The sequence below is a fragment of the Lissotriton helveticus genome, chromosome 12, assembly GCF_964261635.1.
Source record: "Lissotriton helveticus chromosome 12, aLisHel1.1, whole genome shotgun sequence".
Lineage (NCBI taxonomy): Eukaryota > Metazoa > Chordata > Amphibia > Caudata > Salamandridae > Lissotriton > Lissotriton helveticus.
Window position 1 is genome coordinate 576,870,133 of NC_136073.1, and position 24,630 is coordinate 576,894,762.

General features: G+C 46.0%; 1 protein-coding gene across 1 annotated transcript in view; it reads left to right on the forward strand.

Annotated features, from left to right (window-relative positions):
- The first annotated feature begins 2,952 nt into the window (after positions 1-2,952).
- Positions 2,953-24,630, forward strand: part of CNGB1 (cyclic nucleotide gated channel subunit beta 1) — a 1,191,945-nt gene continuing 1,170,267 nt past the window's right edge. The window contains 1 exon segment of the mRNA XM_078668834.1: positions 2,953-2,995. The gene's annotated coding sequence lies outside the window, so the exon portion shown is untranslated.

Genomic DNA, 24,630 nt, shown 5'->3' on the forward strand with positions numbered 1-24,630 from the left:
CCTAGAAGGTCTGGGTGTTGATCCTCCACTCATTAAGTTCTTACGTGAGCTTTATTCCGACGCCACGGCCTGTGTAAGGTTTGGTATTGGCGGAGAACTCTCACCTTCATTTTCAGTCACCAGAGGCGTCAGGCAGGGTTGTGTCCTGGCTCCTTTTTTATTCAACCTATATACTAACGGGCTGGAAACAGCCATGTTTGTAGGGAGCCAGGACCTACCCACCATCAGCCAATGCCCGATCCCAGCATTACTTTATGCTGACGACTCCGTAATACTAGCTAGAACACTAGTCCAGCTACAAAAACAGCTGGACAAATATTGCCAGTTCATGCTTTCTCTGGGGTTAAAAGTGAACAAAAGCAAAACCTTTGTCATGTATACAGGTCCCAAGGTAAAGAATCCAAAACCCATTTACATCGAGCAAGTCAGATTAGAACGAGCTAGAGAATATCCTTATTTAGGTATGTTAATCGATGACCAACTGTCATGGAAAAGAGGGACGACAAGTAGGAAGCTGCTCTATCAGAGAGCGACCTCGGCGCTTGTCTCCTTTTCCAGGAAGCTGAGTAAACCTGCCCCATCTGAACTGCTAAAAATTTATCATGCTAAATGCCATAGCATAGCAACATATGGTGCAGGTGTCTGGGGATATGTACCCACAGACAACCTACAAAAAGTCCAAAATAGCTTTTTAAAGTACCTATTGGCACTTCCACCCAGTGCTCCAATTTACGGATGCCATATTGAACTTGGTATTGACTATCTCTCTGATAACATCAAATGTCATCCAATCCTCTTATGACACCGCATCTGGAACAAGCCACAATGCCATTTAACACGCTCCCTGATTTCTGATTGCTTAAATACGGTATGCTGGAAGAAAATTCCATGGTTACTCTATGTTTCTAATTTTTTAGAGGACCTGAATTGCACACAATACTTCACTGAGCCCTCCACAATGGTTGATATTAGTAGAAGTACTTTAAAAAACCTATGTCTTAACCATTTAAGGGAATTACGTCTCTCAAACGAAGTAATTAAGCAAACAAATGTGCAAGTACTGACGGTCCAAGTTTCCGTTGGTATCCAGCCTTACCTTACTTTTTACCTATCTAATTATGAAAAGTATTTACTGACAAGGTTTCGTTTTAATTTATTTTTTCGTCTTGTCACTTTCCCCACTGTGTCAAACTGGTCCCCCGTTTTAAACAAATGCCCGTGCGACCAAGTCTCTCCCCAATCGACCATTCATCTCACTTTGTTTTGTCTACACTACAAGCAAGCGCGCAAACGTTGGTTTATCCCACTTTTGCGCCAAATGGGATTGAGGACATGTCGTCCAGCATTTCTAGCACTTCAGCTGTTAGACTCACAACACATGGCTAAGAATGTTGCTCTTTTTCTAAAATCTTGTTTAAGGACCCGTAGTAAAATAGGACTAACATCTCATTGATCGACGCCTACTTGAATCAATTCATTGTTTAGATTTTAAGTCAAAGTTTTCTTTATATTGCTATCTTCACTGTGTAATAATGTAATAATGTAAACGTGCAATAATGTAATAATGTGATTTTACATAATTGTTTTTTGTATGACGTACTTTTTATGATTAACCCATGTTAATCGATTAAAAGTTTTTGAAACGAAACGAATCAGGCTGAAAGTACATATGAAATACGACTTTGAATGCATTTTTTCACCAGCAAAGTTTGCTAAATGTCATATTCTTGCCCTTTGCGGATTTAACATGTTTCCTGGCCTTCGTCCCTGCAAAGTTTTATTGCTTGTTGCCAGATGATTTTTAACGCATACTGGGATAATTTTCACGGTATTAGAAACCAGCCCTGCTAGAAAATAAAGACTGCTTTTTCTCTGTACGTTTACCTTTTGCAGAGCTTTCTTATGCACCATGGATTCGGAAGTGCATGCATTATTTTTCTAACCGAGTTTTCGTTTTGCGGAGCTTTTCTGTGCACCATTGCATAGCAAAGAAAAGGAGATAATGAGCAGCACGCGCTACAGGAGCTCGTTCACAGAGCCGCCGCCCCTGCGGCGAGGGACGCTGGGAGCCTTTAATCCGTCTGTGCTGTGAGCTCTAATTACTTGTGGCATTCACGAGAGGATTTCAGCAGCTCCCGTCCTGCGGGTGGGTTTAGAACTAGCAGCAACCAGTGACTGGCTGCGGCACCCACAAGAGGGGACAAGGACTTCGGGTGTCCAGTGCCACGGCCCGAGAGTGGCCCACCTCATCACTCAATCAGGAAAACTCTAAATAGAATCTGGGTCTGTTGATTGGACGGCCAGCACAGAGAGGGGACCAGTTCTCGGGTATCCGGAGTCCCTGGAGCATCTGAGAGCCATGGCATGGATGTCGTCTAACCGCGCCACCATGGGAAGGGTCTGACCAGAGCTGCAGAAGTTGAAGCCTTGAAGTGTTCTCCAACGTCATCATCGCATATGCGTACCTCTGGATCGAGACTTCCTGAGTTGTCACAAGTCAAGTGGGAACTAGATCTTGGAGAACTTTAGGGTTCCTATGGTTCAGTGCTTGAGGAAGAGCCAAGGTTTGTGGTGTTCACGGACTGCAACTTCGCACTAGTGGGATCCAGGATTTTTAGTATCTCTAGCGTTGCAGAACTGTGGAGCCGGAGGTTCAAGCTCTTAAATATGGACGTCCATTGTTGCACAAGCCTGGGATTTAGGTTTTTTGGTGTCCCCAGAATTGCATGAGTATGGAACCCCTGAAATAAGGTGTCCTTTAGCTGCAGATTCACGCAAGGGAACACAAGGTGGATTTTGGAATCTTATAAGTGGAGCCTTGACTTGAGTTGGAAGCTGGACTTGGTGACCCTTCGGCTGCAGCATTCCGCACTGCACCCGTTGCCTTAAGTCTTTCCGTTGGATGGTTTTCTCAAGCACCCAGGTTATCCTTCGGGGGAACAGAAAGTGACCACTCGGTATCGAGAAGAGCAAAGGGCAGCAGCGGCATTACCAGGTATAGACGCACCATGGAGCAGCTTGGTGAGGGAATGTATGACTCTGTGGGGGCACTCCACAGATGTTGGCGGTACACAATGTGCTTAGGGTCATGGGATGCAGCGTGAGGGTGAACATGCTTTACACAACTTAGAGTAATGGTGATGGCTAGTGCAGCCTAGGGTATCTAGATGTCAAATCTGTGTGAGAGTTGGGCAACGTAACTCAGATCTGCAATGGGGTCAATGACAGAGAATATAATGGGCACGTAGCAGGTCTATGTAGGAGACGACGGAGAGGTCACCTGTGATGGCTTTAAAAAGAGGTGGCTCAAGATTTCTCTTTTTGGGGGGGATCAAGGGAAGTCTTGCCTTTGAAGAGGGCCTGATGAGGGGCACGATTGTCAGGAGATTACTAACTAGCAGGTAAGTGTGGTATTGAGTGCACTTATGTCACCTGGTGGAATACACTAGGATGTGAACACAGCAAAATACTTAGATGGTGGCGTACAGAGAAGAAGCTAAGGAATGAAGACAGTGGAAAGGAAAATAACTCATTTTGTGAAGCGCAATGCATGACAATCATGATAGAGAAATTAATGCAGTACTCTGAGGACAAAGGGGGTCTTCAGTGGGGAGCAGTGGAAGTTATGACAACACTGTGCATGTCCTGTGGGTGTATGTACAAAGGGATTTGTTTGGAAGTACAGCTGAAGGGGAAACCCTACCTGTTCCTCATGCTGTGCCTTTGCTTGAAAATACGGTGCATGGGGATACATTATGCTCTTTAAGGAAGATGATCCTTAATTTAAGGTTTTGTTTTCTTGGTTCTTCACACTCCTTCCCAGAACCATTCTGTGCTCCCATTCTACAATTCTTTCATGAGTCTTCTTATGGAGTTCCTTCCTTTGCCCTACACTGTCTCTGTACTTCTCGCTTGAGGTACTCCATTCTATTGCCATGAGTTTTCTTGACTCAGCTGTGCCTCAGTGCTCTTTGCCACTGTACTTGAGTCTTTCTGCACAGCACTTTATTGTTTCCATGATGTTTCCGCGGATCCTCACTTGGATTGCTCATCCAGGCTTCTCCAATCCAATCCAATCCAATCCAATCCAAAATGTCTTTCTTTCGGCCATTTAGACCATAAAAGATGTGATAAAAACATTTAAAACAGATAAAAACATACAATATATAGGAAAAAACAGTGCGGGAGAACAAAGGACTAATTGAATCAGTTCATAATGGACTTTGAAATTAAAACCCAATTCGCTGCAGTTCATTCACAGTTGAGAGTTAAAAGTTACCCTTTCAGTATTTTTCCCCTTATCTGCCACATGGCCATTAGGTACTTGGCTACAGCAAAGACAATGAAGTGCAAAGTGCTTGTCTTCAGAATTCTATACGATTCTAAATAGTTTCTGAAGCCCAGATTCCTGCATAGTGGGACTAGCCAGTACTTTCTCGGCTTACTGTAGGCAGGGCAGAAAAACAGCACGTGTAGATCGTCCTCCACATTCAGGTTACACCCAGGGCAGATTTTGTCAGCCAGCGTTGTCCATTTGCTTGTAAAGGATTTGAGGGGCAATGTGCCAAACCTCCACTGGATAAAGAGTTTCCTTGTGGTGATGGAGAATATAATGTCCATATATCCTTCAAAGCAGAAGGAACTTTTGGTGACCAAGAATTGTTCGGTAAGGGTACCGATTTTCGGGGCACACACAAGCGAAATCAGGCTCTTGTCTTTAAAAATCGTAGTGAGCCTTTTGCGGGACAAGCCTAAACAACCTCCTTCAGGGTTATCCCACAGTTCAGACAGACCCAGTCGATAGAATTCCCGTTTCACGTGTGCCACCCATGGAATCCTATCACAGGTGTTAAGACTCAAAACGTGCTTCAGATCTTGCCTGTAGTGGGATAGTTCACTAGTGGACCACAGTCTGTGCCAAAACCTCAGCGGCTTTAGAGCCAGTTCATCTCCTATTAAAGAGAGTCCCCGGTCAAATCTCAATGGTAGCAGGGGCGTGCCTTGTGGTAAGGCCAACAAGCACCTAAGGAAGTTGTTTTCCACCTTAACAAGATCTGTCCCAGCATTGTGACCCCACAACTCGGCACCATAGGTTGAAGCTGCTCTGGCTTGGGTTATGTACATCTCCAGGGCTGGACTAACTGGTTTGAAGGTTGATGAATACGAGACCTTCAAAATTGCCCCCACCATTTGGGATAACTTTAGACGGGATCTTGCTATCTGTGGACCCCAAGATAGATTTTCGTGTAAGGTTACCCCCAGGTACTGAAATGTTCTTACCCTTTCCAGCCTGACCGATCCCAAGGTTGGATTGGAAGATTGCAGAATTCCCCAAACCCATCTAAAATCCGTTGAATTCCCATCGGGGATTTGGAAAGCAGGAGCGTATCATCGGCAAACATGATTGCCGGAACCCTCCTGCCAGCCAACCTGGGCGCATCGTTGTTCCTAACGCTATCCAAATGGGATATTACCCCATTTACAAAGAGGCAAAACAGGGTCGGTGCAAGGACACAACCCTGTCTTACTCCCCTGCAGGCAGGGAATACAGATGACAAAGCCCCCCCCCCTCCCACACCTGACCTGGGCAAAGTTGCCATCATGGAGCCTGATTATTGCCTGTAGAAGCTGCGAAGGGACACCCAACTCCTTAAGCACCACCCATAATTTCGTGCGTGGTACCAGGTCGAATGCGGACCTCAGGTCCACAAACACCATGTACAGACTCCCCCCCTCGATCCCCACCGTCTTCCACTAAAGGAGAACGAGACGAAAAATCTGATCCATGGTGGACGTGTTTTTCCTGAAGCCCGCCTGAAGCGGACTGAGGATCGCATTGTCCTCCATCCAGTTCAGGAGTTGGTCTAGCAAGAAACGGGCAAAGAGTTTCTGAGGCATGTCTATAAGGCTAATCGGCCTGTAGTTGACTGGGAGCAGAGGAGAGCCCTTTTTGAAAATCGGTACTATCTCTGCCCCCAGCCAAGTACAGGGGATTTCCATCCCGCTTAGAACGGAGTTAAAAATAATGTGCAGATAAGGACCCCAGATCTCTGGTTGATGTTTAAACAAATCTCCTGGGAGTTTGTCAAGGCCTGGAGCCTTACCCGACGCTAGATTCCCTATAGCATTTAGTACCTCATCCAATGTCAGCACCAATTTTTCATTGGAATCAGAGGAACTATTAGGAACAGACTCAGTGGTAATTACAGAGGAGTCCTGGTACAATGTACTGAAATGGGATTCCCACCTCGAAGCAGCAATGTTCGGGTCCACAGCCGATTTAGGTTCCCCCGCGCCTGTATGCACTAGTGACCAGAATTTTCTCAAATCCTTGGTTTCTAGTGCCAGTGATAGGTCATGCCACCTATCCCAATCCCACTCAAACTTCGCTTGGGCGATGGCTTCCCTGTATTTCTGTCTCATCTCTGCTAGTTTCTTTTTGTTGGCACCGGACTTAACCTAACAATCAACTCTGTTTTAATCTTTCTGCACGTGGAATTATACCAGGCAGAGGTAGGTATCCTCTTCTTCCTGTTCGTAGTCTCAGGGTAGAGAACCTCACCTAGACTTCCCACTAGGTCTGTATGAATTTGGCCCAATTTCTCATTAATATCATTAGCCTTGGGCTTGTTAATCAATTGTTCCATTTCGACTAATTTGGGAAGCGCCAAGTCATAGATTTTTGCAATGCACTCGGCTGAGTTGACTATTTTCCCCCATCTCACCCTTCGTCTATTATTTGCTAGTACAAGGGAGCCTGTGTCCTGCCTTGATTCATTGGATAGCGTGCCATCTTGGGGCCCTGGGTGTACCAGGTCCAAGCAGAGAGCATTATGATCGCTGTCTGCTCTTTCAATCACCCTAAAATCTAAAACTTTGGCCCACATGCTTGTTAGAACAAAAATATAGTCCAGACAAGATTCCTGGTCCTTCCTATTAAATGTGCACCGTGAAGGTGTATCAGATACTAAGCGCCCCTTACAAGCCCTCATAGAGTGATTCGGGGAAAGGGACATAATCTGGAGCGCTAGGGGGGACCATGATTTCGGGTTAGGAGATTGACAAGGGGGAATCCCCCAGTACTCATCCGCAGCTGATAACGCACCCTCCTTTAAACCTTTTAACACCATCAATGCTACAGGATTTCCCCCTAGGTGCTGGGTCTCTTTTTTTCCCATTGTTCATGACGAGCTCAGCTCGTCATGAGCACACGAGCAGTGTACTGCATGACGAGCTGAGCTCATCATGAGCATGGAAGGGGTTAATGGTTCAAAGTGGCAGTTAAAATCCCCACCCATCAGTATCTTGCAGTCAGCGGGTAATAGTCCCAGGAATGAAGACAAATCATCCAGGGTGGGTGATTCCTTGGACACACTTACTGAGCGCAAATATACATTCACAATCGCCAGGTTGTAAGCGTCCGGCCATTTGAGAAGAACACATTGTATGTCGTCGGAGTGAGTTGGAATTTCCTCTGCTATACAGCCAATGTGACTAGCCACCCAAATAGCAAGGCCGCCCGAAGGCCTTCCTTTGCCACCCCACCTTGCATGGACATAGAAGGTTGCATAGCCCACCCTGGGGTAGACTTCCCTAGCCCAAGTCTCCTGATATTATTACTGTTTACTAGGGACTCCCAGTCACTAGAATCTACTTTATTGGCGATGCCTGCAATGTTCCATGATAGGACCTTCATCGTTTTAGATGGCATTTCCCTCTCTCCCTCACCATCTGTAACAGTACATGGAGCTGGAGACACATCCGTGATTGCCAGGCCATCTTGGGGCTCCAGATCATTTGCTTCATGTACAGTTCTTAAAGATTCTTCAGTTGGGGCACCCTGCCTACTAGAGTGTGCTCGTTGCTCTGCTAGTACATGAGCAGGGATACGGTTTCTTGTAACAGTGGCATCTATCCCTCTCCCCGACAAGGGAGTGCGTAAGACTACCCCATTGCTATTCCCAGTGCTATTCCCAGTGTGTACTGCCCTTGGAAGTCAGTCAACCTGGTCAAGGCAACTAAATCTATTGGCATGAACATGATTGCTAAGTGTGAATGTGTCATGTCTCGGGGGCCTGAACCTAGAACCATCAATGGCGAATCCCACCCTAGTCCAGCCGTCAATCCTTCCAGGATGCGGGTCACTGCTTCTCGGATAAAAGAACGACAGCGGGACCAATTCGATGGATGTGTTCCCCATGTATCCCAGCCAGTTACAGATATGAGGGACAATCTGTGAATTCCTAAAACTCACAATGATGCAGTCACCCCCTATTTTCTTTACCGTATGACCAACCCATGGAACCCTCCTGACCATCAGTACTTCCCCTCTCAGATTGGGTGGTAATGGCCTATGTATGTTTAACCAACTGATGACCTTATTGCGTAAGGAATCATAAGATTCCATCGCGGAATTGGAGAGCTCGGGAACCCGAGTCAGGATTATAGTGTGGGCCGCCGCCTCAGGAGGCAGATTAACTACAATTGGCCTTGGGCGGTCTGTCATTCTGGTAGGGGACTTTTCCTGCCTCGTATTGGTGGTAGGTTTAGGGGGTTTGTACTTTCGGGCTAGGGGCACTGGAGGTTGTTGCCTAGGTAGGGGTACTGGATTGGGTTTCGGTAGGGTAGCTGCGGGCACAGTCACAATGGCAGCAGAGGTTGGCTGATTTACAATAGAAGTTCTAGGAGCACTAAGGGGAGGGGAAATCCCAATATTTGTAGCAGCTGCTCCATTATTGCTTGGCCGTAATTCCCGCTGGTCAGTCAAACCCCCAGATGCTTTTTCTATTGCTAAACCTCTAGCGTCAATAGAATCGAGCCTAGCCAGCAGCGGGTCAAGCAGTTTTTTAAAAATGTTAGTAAGCAGGTGAGTAGTATTGTCCATACTGCTGCAGGAACCCTCTCCAAATATGTACAGGCCGGACTGTTTTGGCAATTGGTTGTTAAGAGGGTGCATTGGACTTACCAATTCGTTGGCATTGGCGGCGGTGGAATTTTCCGTAACATCGATGACGTTGGCGGTGGTGTTTTTGGTATGGTCCAATTTAGCCCTTTTTGCACCTTTTGATTGCCTGAGTCTTTTTCTTTTTTGGACTGCCCCTTCACGCAAACCTCGTTGGTGGGTTAAATTAGTGTCATTCCCCTCTTCACTGGACATAACTGGGTGGGATGTTAGAGGTGCCATGGACTCAGGAGTGATATGGAGTCTCTTTCTCGTTGGGAGTTAGAGGGTGTCCTCAGCTGCTGTAGCACCGATTCAATTGTTTGATCGATGCTATCCAGAATGAAAGGTGGGTATCGTCCAATAGTTCTGGGGATATAATAGTTGAGCCCAGTGAGGAATGCAGTGTGCTCTCAATGCCCTCCGCTAGCTGATTTTCTAGGGCTAGTAATCCATTATTTACCACGGTGTTGGCTTTAATAAAAAAGCTATCTATATTACCTGTTGCCTGAGAGACCGTTTTGCTCCTCGTCTCCCTTGAAGCCATGTTGGTAAAGTCCCAGTAGAGCCAATCTGCCGGTCACGGGCATTAGAGAGGTGGCCCGGACCGGTCTCTCTCGGGCTCGCCCTTTGCCCGGGCTTCGTCCCGCGATTCGCGGGAGAGGGTGTGTTTATATAGAGGGAAGGCAGGGGCGGGAAGAGACCCCAGCTGCGCTGTGTTGTTGAAGCGCTTGGAATGCTGGATCTCGCAGTCCCGGCCCCTGCTGCTGCTGTTATCAGGTTCCCCTCGGTGAGCCCGGCTTGGTTAATTACTGCTCCTGCTGCCGAGAATCCTCGTAGATATGTCCGTGTTGTGGTGGTTATGCTCCCAGTGAAAGTGTCAGCAAACAAAAGGGCTTGCGAGCGGCTCCCCATCCAGGCTTCTTGCCTTGGGGTTTCAGTGCTTCTTCCTACAGTTCAGCCATGCTTCTTCCATGCTGCCTCCACGCGCTGCACCTTGCTACCCCTTTCTATAGTTCTCCGATCATTCCATTAGGGCTTCTCCTTTGCAATGAATTGCTCTTTCATTTGGTGCTCCTCTGCTTTTCCTCTCAGACATTCCATGCTGTTTCCTTCAGCGTCCACTTTCTTATCCCTTCAGAGCCCTTATGCTTCTCAGCATGGTGCCTATGTCCTCTGCTTCTTAAAGGGCTAGCATGCATCTTACCTTACTGCCACCTCTCTTGAACTTACCTTCCACCCTTGGTCTTTTCTGCAGCATTTCCGACCTCTGTCCTGTGGGGTCCTTCCATTTTCCATCCTTTTCCCATGCATGCTTTCCCCGCAAATCTCCCATTTCTTTACCTCGGTATTGATTCTTTTTATGTTTTTATTCTCCTTTCTTTGGTGCTTCTTTGGTTCAACTCTCATTGATTTAGAGCCATTATGTAGTGGTCCATGCTCAGTTCCTTTTCTATTACTATATTCCTTTGCACAGCACTGTATGCTCTTTCTTTTGTTGTTTGCCAGCTTTCCTGCTGTCTTTGTCTTCCTACTCTTGTTGTTTCCAGGAACCTCTCCCTCGTGGGTCATGTCTTTTCTGTTGATGTTTGAATACTTCTTCCCATGATGTCTTTGTTTTCTGACTAGCTAGTTCCATGTTCCTTTCTTTGGCGTTTCAAAGCCCCCATTGGCGACACCATTCTCAAGTCTTTAATGCATCTTTGTCTTTCCCCGGTGTGTGCATGCTTTCTATGATGTTCCCGTTCTCATTCCTAGGTGTTTCCATTCACCTTCTCTTAGTGTTTCGAGTCACCTTCCTCTAATCCTTCCAGGTTATTTCCCTTGGTCTTTGCAAACTCTCTATCCTATTGTATCCTATCTGACTTTCTGAGCTCTTTTCCTAGGTGTTTCCCCCAGGCTCCTTCCATTTATGTTTGTATGCTCCTTCTCTCTGCATTAGTGCTCTCCTCAAGTGTTCATTTTTCTTTGCTCCTTTATAGATTACTTACATGCTTTGCATGTTTTTTGGCGTTGATGTAACTTGAGGTTATAATATTCCTTCTTTGATGCCCACATTCGACCACCTGCTTCAGTTCTCTTTGTTGTTTCCACGCTTCTTTTGGTGATGTCAACTCGACAGTCATGTTCTGTTATTATGGGCACTCCCTTTTCTCTTTTTAATTGGATGTTGCTTTTCCCACTTTGTATGTGTTCATTCATGAGGTCTTTCTATGCTCCCTCACTTTATATTTCTACATTTCTTTCTTTTGGTGTTTTCGTGTTCTGTACCTTGTGCTTGCCTTTGTCTCTACCATGAGTTCCCAGGCTCATTCCTTCAGTGAATCTGTGTTCTGCTACTTGTAATGTTACTTATAGAATGCAGTGTTGGCCAATGCTTGACCTCTTTGATGTGGGAGTTCTGGGTTGTGTTTGTTTGCTGAGTTGTGTTTCATGAGTCAGTGTTCATATCTGTCTGGTTCCATGCCAGTCTGCCCCAGTGCCACTGTCCACATCACCACATCACCGTTCCTGTGTCTCGCTGTGTAAGATTATGTCTTCCCGCCTTCGTGTTAATCCTTTCATATCCCAGTATCAATGTCTCACAATCTGTGTCAGCCTATTCCAGAGTCAGTGTCTCTGTTGTGGCGCCGGTGTCTCCCTACCTCAGTTCTGCCATCTTTCTGTCTCGCCCGCTCTCTTTCTCTCTGATGTCCATGTCTCCATGCTCCAATGTCCAGGTCTCCCCGTCCCGGTGTCCACGTCTATGTACCCTAGTGTCTAATGTGTTCCTACCCTAGTGTCACTGTCTCCCTGCTCCAATGTCCTTTGCCTCCCTATCACACATGGTCTGTCTCTGTGGTAGTTTCTGTGTTTCCCTATCTCAGAGTCCAAGTCTTCCAATCTTGTGTCGGGATCTCGTTGCTCATTGCTCCTTTAAAATAATTTCCATTCAGTTTCCCATGATGTTCCGTGCTGGCCTCTGGGCGTGCTTTCTGTGCTTTTCTTTTAAGGAAGTATCTGCTCTTATATGCAGGTTTGAAATGAGTCTTCTTTTGCTTGGATGATGGGCCATTTCTGCCTGCAGTAGTGGGCCTGACATGCTGGGCGGCCACTGGGAACTTTGATTTCTGGGCTTTCAGTGCCTTTTTGGGTCTCTAGCACAGCATTCTCTGAGCTTGGATTCACTTGGGAACTATATGAGGTTGGAAGCCTTTGCTATTTATAATATTTTGAATGGTAAGGGGTCACCTGGTCAAGGATGTGTGGGGTAAGCTCTTTTCGAATAGTGGGGAGATTTACTGAGGTGTGTAGAGTCGGGATATTTACTGAGGATTGTTGGCTGTAAGCTTTAAGGTTGATGTGTTTTTGGATTTCTAGACCATACAGTCTGTGTCTGCAAACAATGGGAATTTCAGGGCTGAATTCCTGAGTGGCCAACAGGGTAATGAAGGTATAGTAAGAAGGCCAGTAAAATGTTGTTTCCTGATCTCAGTATTATATTCCTCATGGCTGCTCAAGTCATTCTTTTGTTTAGGTTTTTCCATGGCTTCGTCACAGACTTTCTTTCACTTCTATGATCCTACTTGCGAACTTTTCTATAAAAAATTTGTGATCCAAAGCAAGCCTATCAAACCATGCTATCAATAGGGTATTTAAAAAAAATGTTATGATTGTCTCTCCCAAGGGAAAAACAATAAAATTAATGGGATTACGGGATCTGAATTTTCTCCCTTTCATTGAGTGGAAGCAAAAAGGTTTGCAGTCGGTCCTTCTAAACACCTTCAAGCTGTATCTGAATTGCCCTCCATGTACTTAGGTATGTTTAAGCAACAGCTGATTCAAAAGTAGAACTTCACATGACTTGTATCTTCAAACGACATGCCCAGAACATTTTTCAGGCTTTACATGTGGCATATCCAGACATGGACTATTTCTTTGGACGTTTGTCTGGACTCATTTTTTATTTATTTTATTTTAAAGGTTTTATATAGCGCTGGCTAGACCCAGAGGTATCAGAGCGCTTTACATGAACATCAGATCATAGTTACAGGTTACATCGTTACAAAGGTTACACAGTTAATAGAGCATGGCAACATAGTTACTAGTAAGGTCGAGATAAACAAAAAGCACAAATACGTAAGGGGAAAAGCAGGCAAGGGGATAGATTCTGGGGAGGGGATTAGGCACTGGGGAAGTAGACAGGTAATGAAGGCGGGAAAGAGAAGGGGAGGGTGAAGGACACAGCATGGAAGGAGGAGGGGAAGGGCGACGGGGACACAAACCGGTAGACGAGTCAAAGCAACGTCCAAAGTCCAGTAAGCTGTGATCCCAGGGGAAGTGGTATCACTTCTCTATCTCTGTTGCTGGAGGCTCCCTTTACGCAGTGGACTCTCTCAGAGCGGTCTCTGAGACTCCAAGGCTTACATACTGGTTCCTTCCCCAAAAAGGGGAGCCGGAGTGCTTTGGAAAGGGGTACGATACCATACCTCAGCTGTGAGTGGCTCCCTTGGCGCAGTGGACTCTCTTAGCGGGTTTGCTGAGACTCCAGAGTATAACTATTGGATCTTTCCCCAACAAGGGGAGAAGGAGTGCTTAGTCAAAGGGCACAAAGGACAGGGGGCTAGGCAGACTAGCAGGCAAGATGAGAGTTTCAGGAGAGAGGAGCTAGGGAAGTAGACAAAGAGAGAAAGAGTATTAAATGGGAACATATTTAATTAATGAGTTATTATATAGCGCTGGCTAGACCCGAAGGAAACAAAGCGCTTTACACGAGGACCAATAATGTTGTAATTTACATCAGTTAAAAATTACATAAGTATCAAGAAACGCATTTAAAGAACATAGGGGACAAGGTGAATGGCGCAAGGAAGGGTAAGGGGATAGGGTAAAGGGGTAGGAGGAAGATAATACGTAGAGACGAGGGGGAAAATCTGCCTAAGGTCTGGCTGGGTAGGCGATGGCAGAGGGGAGGGAGTCCACAACCCATCTCCTCTTTAGCTATATGGTAGCTCCACCGGGCATCAGCCAAATCGCTTGGTCTCTACAGTCTGGGGTAAGTCCCGCAGATTCCAAGTCCTGATGTGTAAGCAGGTTAGGGGATAGGTTCAAGGTCTGGTCAATGTCCAATTGTTGTCCCAGGGAAGTAAAACAATGTGGAGGGGACCACTATGGAAGCCTATGGATCCTCAGTTACGGTATTTGTACTTTAGGGAAGGGTGATGAATAGGATCTGGGATTGAGCTTTCTGTCCACATATCAAATTTAATTAAAGGTTCCTGGAAGAAGATAGTTACACAGTAGATCCTGTCAGAAAAGTTGCACCAGTGAGTACTCCTGTGGCTAAGCAGTAACAGTGATTTATCTCTAATTTGGGCTGGACACATTGCACTAGTAGGAGAATATCCAATCAATTTTAATGAAAGTATAATGATAGGCTGCAAAGCAAGAGGACATCCTCAGCGATAATCAGATGCGCAACTAGAGCCACATTTCAGGGGGGCGGGGTAATTTTTCCAGCAATAGGCAGAGTGGAGATGCAGGGGCTCTAAGAAGGGGTGAAAAAACAACAAATCCTCGTTAACAAGTAAATGGTCTTTTAAAGACCTGTGAAGCACTCGGGTGCGGCTGCAGTAAGCTGTCTCAGCCCTGGCTGACACACACGACGGAGAGGGGGGGGGGATGCTGAAGCCCTTCGAGCCCTATGGGCGTTGTACGCCTGGCAATAATGTACGTAATGTCTCCTACGCACTGGGAGTTTTCTCCCAGCACACAGGGGACATTTATGGACTTTGAGCTGACTGATCACTAGGGTTTAAATGGTAGACCCGAGTGAAAGGACGCTGGCAGAAATGGTGTTAGAGGGATCGCTCTACATTGGTAGCCCTTACAGCAACATTTCCAGCAGCTCTGGTCTGCAGAATGAGAGTTCACAATGGCAAAGCGGTAAGCTGCTGTGCTTTAGAGAATTCTGTCTTCCACAGCACAATAAATGAGGCGGCTGGGACAAATGGGGACAAAATGAGACTCTGTGTCTATCTGTGACAGAATCAGAATGCCATACAATCAGGTTCCTTAACCCTCGTTCACACTACTGGCTATCATTGAGAGTCAGACATTAAGATCATACATATATACTTTGGCAGGAACCTGGAGTCCTGGGAAAAATAAATCTCATGCCGTACTCCTTAATTCCGGTGACCTCAGATACATTGTAGGATTCAAAAGTAGGTGGATAGATGCAAAGAAAAAACATACAATAACCAGCTATAATGGCCCGCTCCCAGTGAGCTATTCCCCATGCTTATATTATACGCTGCTCTGAGGTCAAAGCACTGAAGCACTGGGCTCTGGTGCCAGTGTGCTGGTGGATGCTACCTCCAGAGTCTTCGCTGAAAAAGGTGAGGCAGGGAAACTCAAAGGAATTTTTGTCAGTGCGTTGGCAAATATTGTTTTTTAATGTTTGGGGTGGGAGAAGACAACTCTAGGGTGGAGAGAGTGGGCGGTAAGACCCAAGATGTGCTTTTATTAATACTTTGGGTGCAGAGGTGGCTCCTCTGCTGTGGCGGAGGAGCATCACCCCACTGCTCTTGGAGCAGTGTAAAACCAAAAATAAAATGATAATAGCATACGTAATTTCTGTTCTTATCATTTTATTTTTTGTATTAGCCAGGTTGGGTGGGGCGCTGCGGGGTTCCAGTGACGTCCGGGCGGTGGAGTGGTTGCTGCTTTCCAAAGTGCGCATGACTGCTTGGCCGGTCCTCTTGGGCTGGCCAAGCAGCCATGCGCCTTCTGCATGTTCCCCACCAGGCTGCATGACACAGCCTGGTGGGGAACATGCCCAGCCTCCCATTCCCTGTATGAGTGCCGAACCACAATGCTCAGACCAAGCACAATGCTGCATTGCAGCGTTGTGATTGGATTAAGTCAGAGAGCCTGTGTGCTTTCTGGTTCTGGCCACAGAGAGACGACGAGTGACGGCGGAGGAGGATTCGAGATGCAGCAAGGAGGTGTTTTAAAAAAAATGTGTACCTCCCTAGCAACCTCGTCCACCCCCACGCCCCTACTCTCGTTCCCTGCCAGACGCTATTGTTTGGGTGGGAGTGAGGAGGGTAATACTTATGGTGGTGGGGGAGGGTGGAAGAACGCCAGATGTGTTTTGGATTTGAGTGCAGAGAACACTCTTGAAGGTGGTGCAGAAGGGAGTTAGGACACAAGCTATTATGCCTTGTATTTGGCATATTTAGGGGACTGAGTTAGAATATCTGAGGGTGTTACTTAGGGCCTAACAAGTATACCCAATGGCATACATTTGTGGCACTGCTGTACAAGGCACCAAGGGCGGCTGTGTAGGTTAATGGAGTAACATCAGCCTTATTCTCCCTGGGGCAAGACACTAGACAAGGGTGTTCCCTCTTCTCTTCACCCCAGTATAGTGCCTTTAGTGTTTTGGGTTAGACTACAGGCAGACTCAACAGGATTCCCTGATGTTATGGGACAGTGCGAAAAAAATCTTCCTTTATGTGGATGATATTCTGCTGTATTTTACAAACCCGGGGCTGGTCATTCCTGCGGCTTTATCTATATTCCACTCCTTTAAGAAGTTTTTGGTATGCAGGATACATTGGTATTACATGCAACAGGCACCTGCGAACATTTGAGTGACACCAACTACAACCTGACAGTCATAAGCGACAGATTCCGCTATTTAGGGATTGGGATAACACCCAACTGACTGATTCCGCTATTTAGGGATTGGGATAACACCCAACGGACTGATTCCGCTATTTAGGGATTGGGATAGCACCCAACTGACTGATTCCACTATTTAGGGATTGGGATAACACCCAACGGACTGATTCCGCTATTTAGGGATTGGGATAGCACCCAACTGACTGATTCCGCTATTTAGGGATTGGGATAACTCCCAACCAGTCACGCTAGATGGTCCTTTGATAACACCAGGGTGCACAGAGAGGTGGAGAAGGCTTTCGCTGTCCTTAATGGGGAGAGCTTCAACATTATAAATAGTCATGTTTCCAAAACTGCTATACTTATTACTAAATACCTCTTTTATAATACCAGATCCATACTTTAATAAGACTGACAGGATTACCCGTGCCCTACTATGGGATGTGGACACACACCGGATTGCATAGGTCCATGTACAATGGGGTCCTAGCACTCCCAGATGCTAGGTCGTACAGATGGGCTGCTCAGCTGCAAACAGGTAATGTGTGGGGGTTTGTGCTAAGAGGTGACCCAGCAGCGAGACCGCAGAGACTGAGACTGAGGAATCTTTCCCGTTCAATATTTCTTTATGGGCAGTTAGTGTATAATGTCAACGTTTACACAATGCAAACTTCCAGTTCTTATATTTACAAGTGTTATCGAATAGTCTGGCAAAATATCATTGTTTTTATATCTAACTCTGTGAAATTGCATTATTTTAGTTCCGGATTACCAGATAGTCAAAGTAGGCCCTGGCCTATGGGCCCCACTCCTTTTAGGGGCCCCGCGACAACAGATCAAAATAATATTGATTTGATCTTGAAAGAAAATTACAATCAAGCTTTCTTCAATGTTGTTTCCAAAAGATCAAAAAAAATTAATCTAATCAAAGAAACAAAAACTTTACATTAAAGACTCTATAGAGAAAATACTGAATTAATGTAAAGTACCCTTTAAGAACTTAAAGTACATAAACCAGAGACATCCGATTCACATAACAGTTAGTCTCTTAAAAGCTCATCTTCTGGCAGCTGTTAGTATGTAAAAACATCTGGTGCATTGGGTATTAGGAGATAATTTGCGAGGAGGGGGTGTTCCCAAAATTTCGACTGCCTAGGGGCCTCCACAGGGTTTAATCTGGCTCTGCCTTATTTCCTCTGAAGTAGTAAATTCAGTGGTACATATTGTTGTGTATACGACTGCTTTACTGATGTAACCTCTAAAAAACAGAACTAATTTAGTAATCATTGTCTGACTCCCTCTGTTGTTTTTTTCCCTTTAAGTGACTAGTTCTATTAGTTATACCTCTACCCTTATGTCCTGCAATCTGTGTTTCTCTGGTATTGTGGCGACTGGGATCACCAGGCCCTACTTTGAAGTGGCCCATCAGATCCGTCAATACTATCCATAGACCACCAAATCCCCGAAACATTATCCTATAGTGTTTCAGTTTCAGTAAAAGATGCAAGTATTCCCGTCCATTCATCTGCTATGTGTTGGCTACATAACCCTCTCCTTTCTTCCTTCCACAAGACTACTCTTTCTGCCACTGCCCGTCCTTCGACATCATTCTCCGAGACTGAAGAATCATACCTACAAACACTATCTTCATGGTAGGCATAATAGGAGATGCCTGCTGTCCCCCACTCTCTGGGACCGCACCCCTTTTGGTAATTATTGGAGAATCATCACCAAAGAACTTGAAGCAAGAATGGATATCAGTATGCCTTTAACACCTTAATGCGTGATGTCTACCGTACACGGGCCCACCTTTTATTTTGTTATCTAGACTTCGTGGCTGCCAATAGAGATATTGCCAAGATGTGGGGAAGGCATCAAGACCTGACTAAATAGCCATCCATTTCGGGCATGGACATGTGCATGGAAGCAGAAAGAGTGATCTATGCTGAGGGCCGCCCAGGGGCATTTTATGACACTTGTGTTGGCTGCAAGAGCACAAGGAGTTAGATTGGGAGGGGGCAGGCAACACAGCTCTGTCTCTTGGATTCACCAATGCAACCTGTAGATGGACGGATCTGCAGTAGGTTATGTATACCAAGGACAGAGTTTTCCATTTGTTATTGGGGGAGGGGTGGCGGACATAATGGCTATTTAAGACAAATGTGAGCTGCAAGACCATGTACCATAAGGACAAAAGACTGCAATAGGGAGGTGTTTTGTATCTATAAGGAACGCATTTATTTATGTATTAAAAATAAAATTAATGCATTAAAAAAAAAGTTAGCGAAGGGGGATATGGTGGCTATCTGGACACCATGTAGTTTTTTAAAATAGCAACATGTTTTAGTTGTTCATGTTTTCTCATCACACTGATTCCCATTGATTCTTGTAATAAGTTACAATAACCAAATCGTGGTTTGTGGACTCACACCCGGCCCTGGGCATTTACTCCATTTCTTATCTCGTTGAGGTGCCTGAAATATGTCTCAGAATGATTACACAAATAGTATGTCCTGTGGTGTGCGCTTTTACGCCTTGAGCCATGTGTCTCTTGGCCTTAGCTTCGTGTTCTCTAGTATCCTCCGCTCGGGGCAGCAGCGTGTCTGGTGGGTCCAGTAGGTGACTGACAAATGGTCTCCAGCCAGTCCAGTCCTCCTCTAATTTTTCATTCCTCCTCAGTAAATCACTTTTTCTAGTGGCCGTTCCTCCACATCTTCAAGCCACACTTCTGTATTCAGTGGTTCTGATGTCAGCCAGATAATGCCTGCTTTACTTTTTTGCTAATACAAACCCCCATACTTTTTAGGTCGAGTCTAGAGCAGCGCATTCGCTGCTTGCTCGACTTTTAGTAAGGGCGTTTTGAAAGTGCTACCCACAGGCTTTTCCTGGCTTCAAGCTTGCGTGCACGCTCGCAGCTGCCACCTGCCCGCCATCTGCCTTTTTTTATCTCGTCCGCTGGCCATTACTTTCACTTTCGTGACCGCTGCTTGTTTTTCCTGCTTGGCAGTCCATGTGAATGCATGTTTTGACAACGCTCTTCGTTTTGCGCTTCTTTCCACCCCTACCCATATATCCAGGCTCTTTGTTGCTGCCTCCTTCATGTGCTGCAAGCTCAGTGTCTTCTGCTTCTCCCCTGTGCTCTGTGTTGCTTTCTCTCTCATGCTTCATTCCTCCGCCCCTGTATTGGTTCTCCCTTGTGTGCGTCATCATGCTTTTTATTTTCTCAATGAAACCCATTTATTGCCATGAGAGATTCACACATCTTCCACTTCACATTCACCTGCTACCCTTTCCTTGTTCTTCCTAGTTAAGGGTAGAAGTTCTACTTTAGTTATTTGCAAATGTGACATCCACGGCAGGTGGCCACCACTCTTCACTCAGACCAGTATGCGTAATGTTAGACTAGAGCTACCAACAGCAAAAGAGACTGAACCTCCGAATAACAAACTAGTAAACCATCATTGGACACACAGTCTCTTCTCACTGCCCATACATCGACACAACGTAATCCATTCTGGGTAATGTAGTCTTAGTGCCAGTGGACCTGATTAAACTAACAAGAGTGGCCACCATAGTTGTAGGACGTAAGTTTTAAAAATCCTCAGAGCATACATTTCAAAATTAGTGGCATCACATATGGTGGCCCATTGCAGTGTGCACAGGCCTTCCTCTATTGACAAATATTACATGGGCAGTAGCAAGCCAAGTGTTGAAGTGTTGAAGCAGGAGACTATAGTGAGGGCTTCAGAATCAACTGAAAGATTACGTTACCAGCTTTAAATAAGCTTTGCACACTTCAGATGCTGTAATAAAGATCAAGCAGGCCTGTATTTCACTTTATCTCCTGTGCCTTCCCCACCCCACACCACCTCCCGTCTGTCCCTGCTTATTTAATTGTTTGTCTTCCTCCCTAAGCATTACACACTTAAGCTGCTGAAACAAATATAGAATCTCTCCTCGGATATATCGTGATTGCCTTAAAAACACAGATGTCCGGCAGCCGAGTCATACTCCTGCATGCACAATATCAAATAAGTCGATCAGTACACATTCAGGCCCCAAGCAGTCTTTCACAACTCTTCGCCCCCAAAAAAACGAAATATACAAAACTCTCACCTGCAACTCAGCCCCAACTCAGCATCAGTACAGCACCAGTACAGAACTACCTCACTACAAGCCCAGCAACAGCTCAGCACCACCTCAACATCAGCGCACCACCATCTCAGCATCAGCACAGCACCACCTCTGCATTAGCACAGCACCACCACAAGCGCAACCCCACCTCAGCAGCAATTCAGCATCAACACAGCATTTACTCAGTTTTACTCAGCACCACCTGAGCACCAGTGCAGCACCACCACCTCCACATAACTCAGCACCACAGCATCACTCAGCACCACCTCAGTATCACTCAGCATCACCTCAGTATCACTCTGCATCACCTAAGCATCACCTCTGCACCAGCACACCACTACTTCAGCACCACCTTGTCGTGACCCGACAGATAGGGCGACCGGACATGGGGACACTAGGATCCTGTGGGTCATGAGGGAGGTGACCAGGTCACCGGACACCACATCCGGTTAGGGACAGGAAGGACAGCAGACTGACCAGGACGGGCACAGGGACGGACGTGTATGTGACCAGCAGCCCAGAGAAAGTAAATAAAAGAATCAGTAAATAACCAACCTGTGTCCCGAGTGTGATTTGCTGCCTGGTGCCCACTGCGGAGACACGACAACTGGCAACGAAGGGAAACGAGCCGACGTGTACATCGACGAGGAAGTGATCGACGGCACCATCAGGAAGAACCAGGTGCCCACCCTGGATGTACAAGAAATAAGGGAGGAAAGGAGCGACATCGGAGCCCATTTTTGAGTCAGGCGAGTGAGATTTCGATCGGGAAATCTCGCGAGAAGAGCGGCGGCCATCTTGAAAAAGGGACACAATACAGAAACACCATAGAAACCAACAGGGCGGCCATATTAAGGCCAGGCAAAACAGAAAAACAAGCAAGAACACAAGGAAAAGATCCAGAAGAAAGGAAAAAGGACTAAGAAAGCGGAGAAGAGGCTAAATAAAGTGAAGCAAAGGAATAAAAAGAAGAAAGAAAAGGAAAGAAAAGAGAAAAGAAGAGAAAGAGAGAAAGAAAAAAAGAAGATAAAGAGAAAGAAAGAAAGAAAAGAGAAAAGAAGATAAAGAGAAAGAAAGAAAGAAAAGAGAAAAGAGACGGTAAAAGAAAAAAGAAGAAAAGACAAAGAGCAAAGGAAACATAGAATAACGCACAAAGGAGCGAAAGAACAGAAAGAGGAAAGAGCATATAAAGGCAAGAAGGCAAGAATGGCAGACCCAAAGCCCAGCGCACAATACAGGAGGGCACTGCCATTCAACTTATCGGAGCCACAAATTGGAATTAGGTGGGAGAAGTGGATCAGACGGTTTGAAAGATATATGGAAGCAACAGATGTAACAGACGGAAAGAGATTAGGGTTACTGCTGAACTTAGCAGGGGATGACGTCGAAGAACTTCTGGTGACACTGCCAACAGAAGAAACAAAGACATATGAGAAGTTAAAGAAATGCCTAACGGCCAAATTTGATCCACAACGGAATGTTGACTTCGAACGATATACATTTACTATTGCGTGTCAACAAGTGGACGAGACACTGGATGACTTCGCGACAAGGCTGAGAAAATTGGTGACACATTGTGAGTTCGACAAGTTCGACAACGAACAAGCAATAAGGCTACGGATCATTAAAGGCTGTCATGACACAGGATTCAGGGCAAGAATACTAAAAGAACCGACCTCATTGGAAAACATCCTGTCACTGGCGAGAGCAGAGGCGAGAGCAACAGAACATGCCAAAGAAATGGAAAGAGGGAAGAATGTCAAAATCGAAAGCGCACACCTCATGACAAACAAATATCGCACAGGCCGGTGGAAGAATGACTGGAGGGAAGAAACAGAGAGGAGACAACCTGAAAGAACATGCTACAGGTGCGGAATAGAATTTCCACACAGAGGCCCGTGCCCAGCGTTTGGCCAGACGTGCAAAAGATGTAATGGAAGAAACCACTACGCCAGCATGTGCAAAGGTGTACAATTAAGAGATGACAGAGGAAGAACAGGAAGACAACAAGAGTAGACAACAAGACACGTCAGGTGTGTCGACAGAGAAAGGAGAAGTTCATCACGAGGGTCAGGCGAAGAAGAGGACGAAGAGAAACTGGAAAGACTATACCACATGTCGGTGGTTCACACAGAACTGAGTGGGGGAGACGAAAAAGGAGAAACAACACACCCAACAGGCAGAAGCACCCAAGAAAAGACGGACTTGGCAAAGATAGGAGTAGGAGCACATGAAGCGGAATTTGTACTGGACAGTGGTGCAACATGCAACGTCATGTGTGCATCAGAGTACGAGAAGATGGAAGCCAAGCCGACCCTGAGAGCGTCCAGGGTGAAGATTTTCACCTGGGGGTCAAAGGAACCGCTAACAAGCCTGGGAAAGTTCACAGAGGAACTGAGGCATAAAGACAAAAAGAACAAAGAGGACGTCCATGTGTTAAAAGGCGATGTCCCAGAACCATGCCTGCTGAGCAACAGCACCGCCCAAACAATGGGTCTCATAACCATGACATGTGACACAAAAAAAATGAAAGACACACTGAGAGCAAGCAACGAGAAGACGCAGGGACCAGAGAAAGAGGAAGAGAACGAAAAAGAATCACTGAGGGAACAAACACAACAAAGGGCGGCCGTAGAAAGAGAGGAGACAACGGAGATGGCGCCAGCCGGCCCACACCATTGGGCACACGGCAAGGAGCTAGAAGCAGACGAAGAGAGGCTGGCAAGCGGAGAGCAGAAGGAGGACAACCAACGAACAGAAGCAGAAGCTGATGGCGGAGAACAGCGACCAAAAGGGGAGTGCAAGGGGACAAAGAGACTAAGTGATGAAACGTAGGATTCAGAGACTGGGGAGACGGGTCAACCAGACAGATGGACTCTCTCTCTCTCTCTCTCTCTCTCTCTTTCTCTCTCTCTCTCTCTCTCTCTCTCTCTCTCTCTCTCTCTCTCTCTCTCTCTCTCTCTCTCTCTCTCTCTCTCACCACAACGATGAGCAAACGCTGTAAAGGGGTGCGGGTGCGGAACTGATCAGTAGAACTGTACTATGAACATTTGTTTGCAACAAAGGGGGAGATGTCGTGACCCGACAGATGGGGCGACAGGACATGGGGACACTAGGACCCTGTGGGTCATGAGGGAGGTGACCAGGTCACCGGACACCACATCCGGTTAGGGACAGGAAGGACAGCAGACTGACCAGGACGGGCACAGGGGCGGACGTGTATGTGACCAGCAGCCCTGAGAAAGTAAATAAAAGAATCAGTAAATAACCAACCTGTGTCCCGAGTGTGATTTGCTGCCTGGTGCCCACTGCGGAGACACAACACACCACACCATAATTCAGCACCACCTGAGTATCATTCAGCATCACCTCCACATCAGCAAACCAGTACTCAGTACCACTCAGCATCACCTCAGTCTACCCTCGGAATCTGGCATCTGTTGATTCTCCCCTAAAGTCTGTCCGCTGCTTGTGTTGTAATTCAGGTACTATTTCCCAACCTCCACCGCCCCGTTGTTTATGTCCCCCTCGCATAACAAAACAAAGAAAACCATAATAAATACATCAACAATAAATAAATAAGCATTAGAACAGGCAGGAAGAATTTGCCAGCACTGCAAGAACAAAAAACTAGAAGACATTTTTTATGTTAATTCTTTTTTAATCGGGTCATTCAGTTGTACATAATGGCTTCTGAGTTATATAAATATATGGTAACAAAAATGCTTATAACACTTTTTTATCATAACTTTTCAACTTGCTGCACAGCAGCCACAATGCTCTACACATAGCTTAAAACATTGGCAAAGCCAATAGCTCTGGCTAAACACTTATAAGGTCCCAAAGGCGAGGCCTATTGGCTATGCCAATGCTTGTTCAATTTA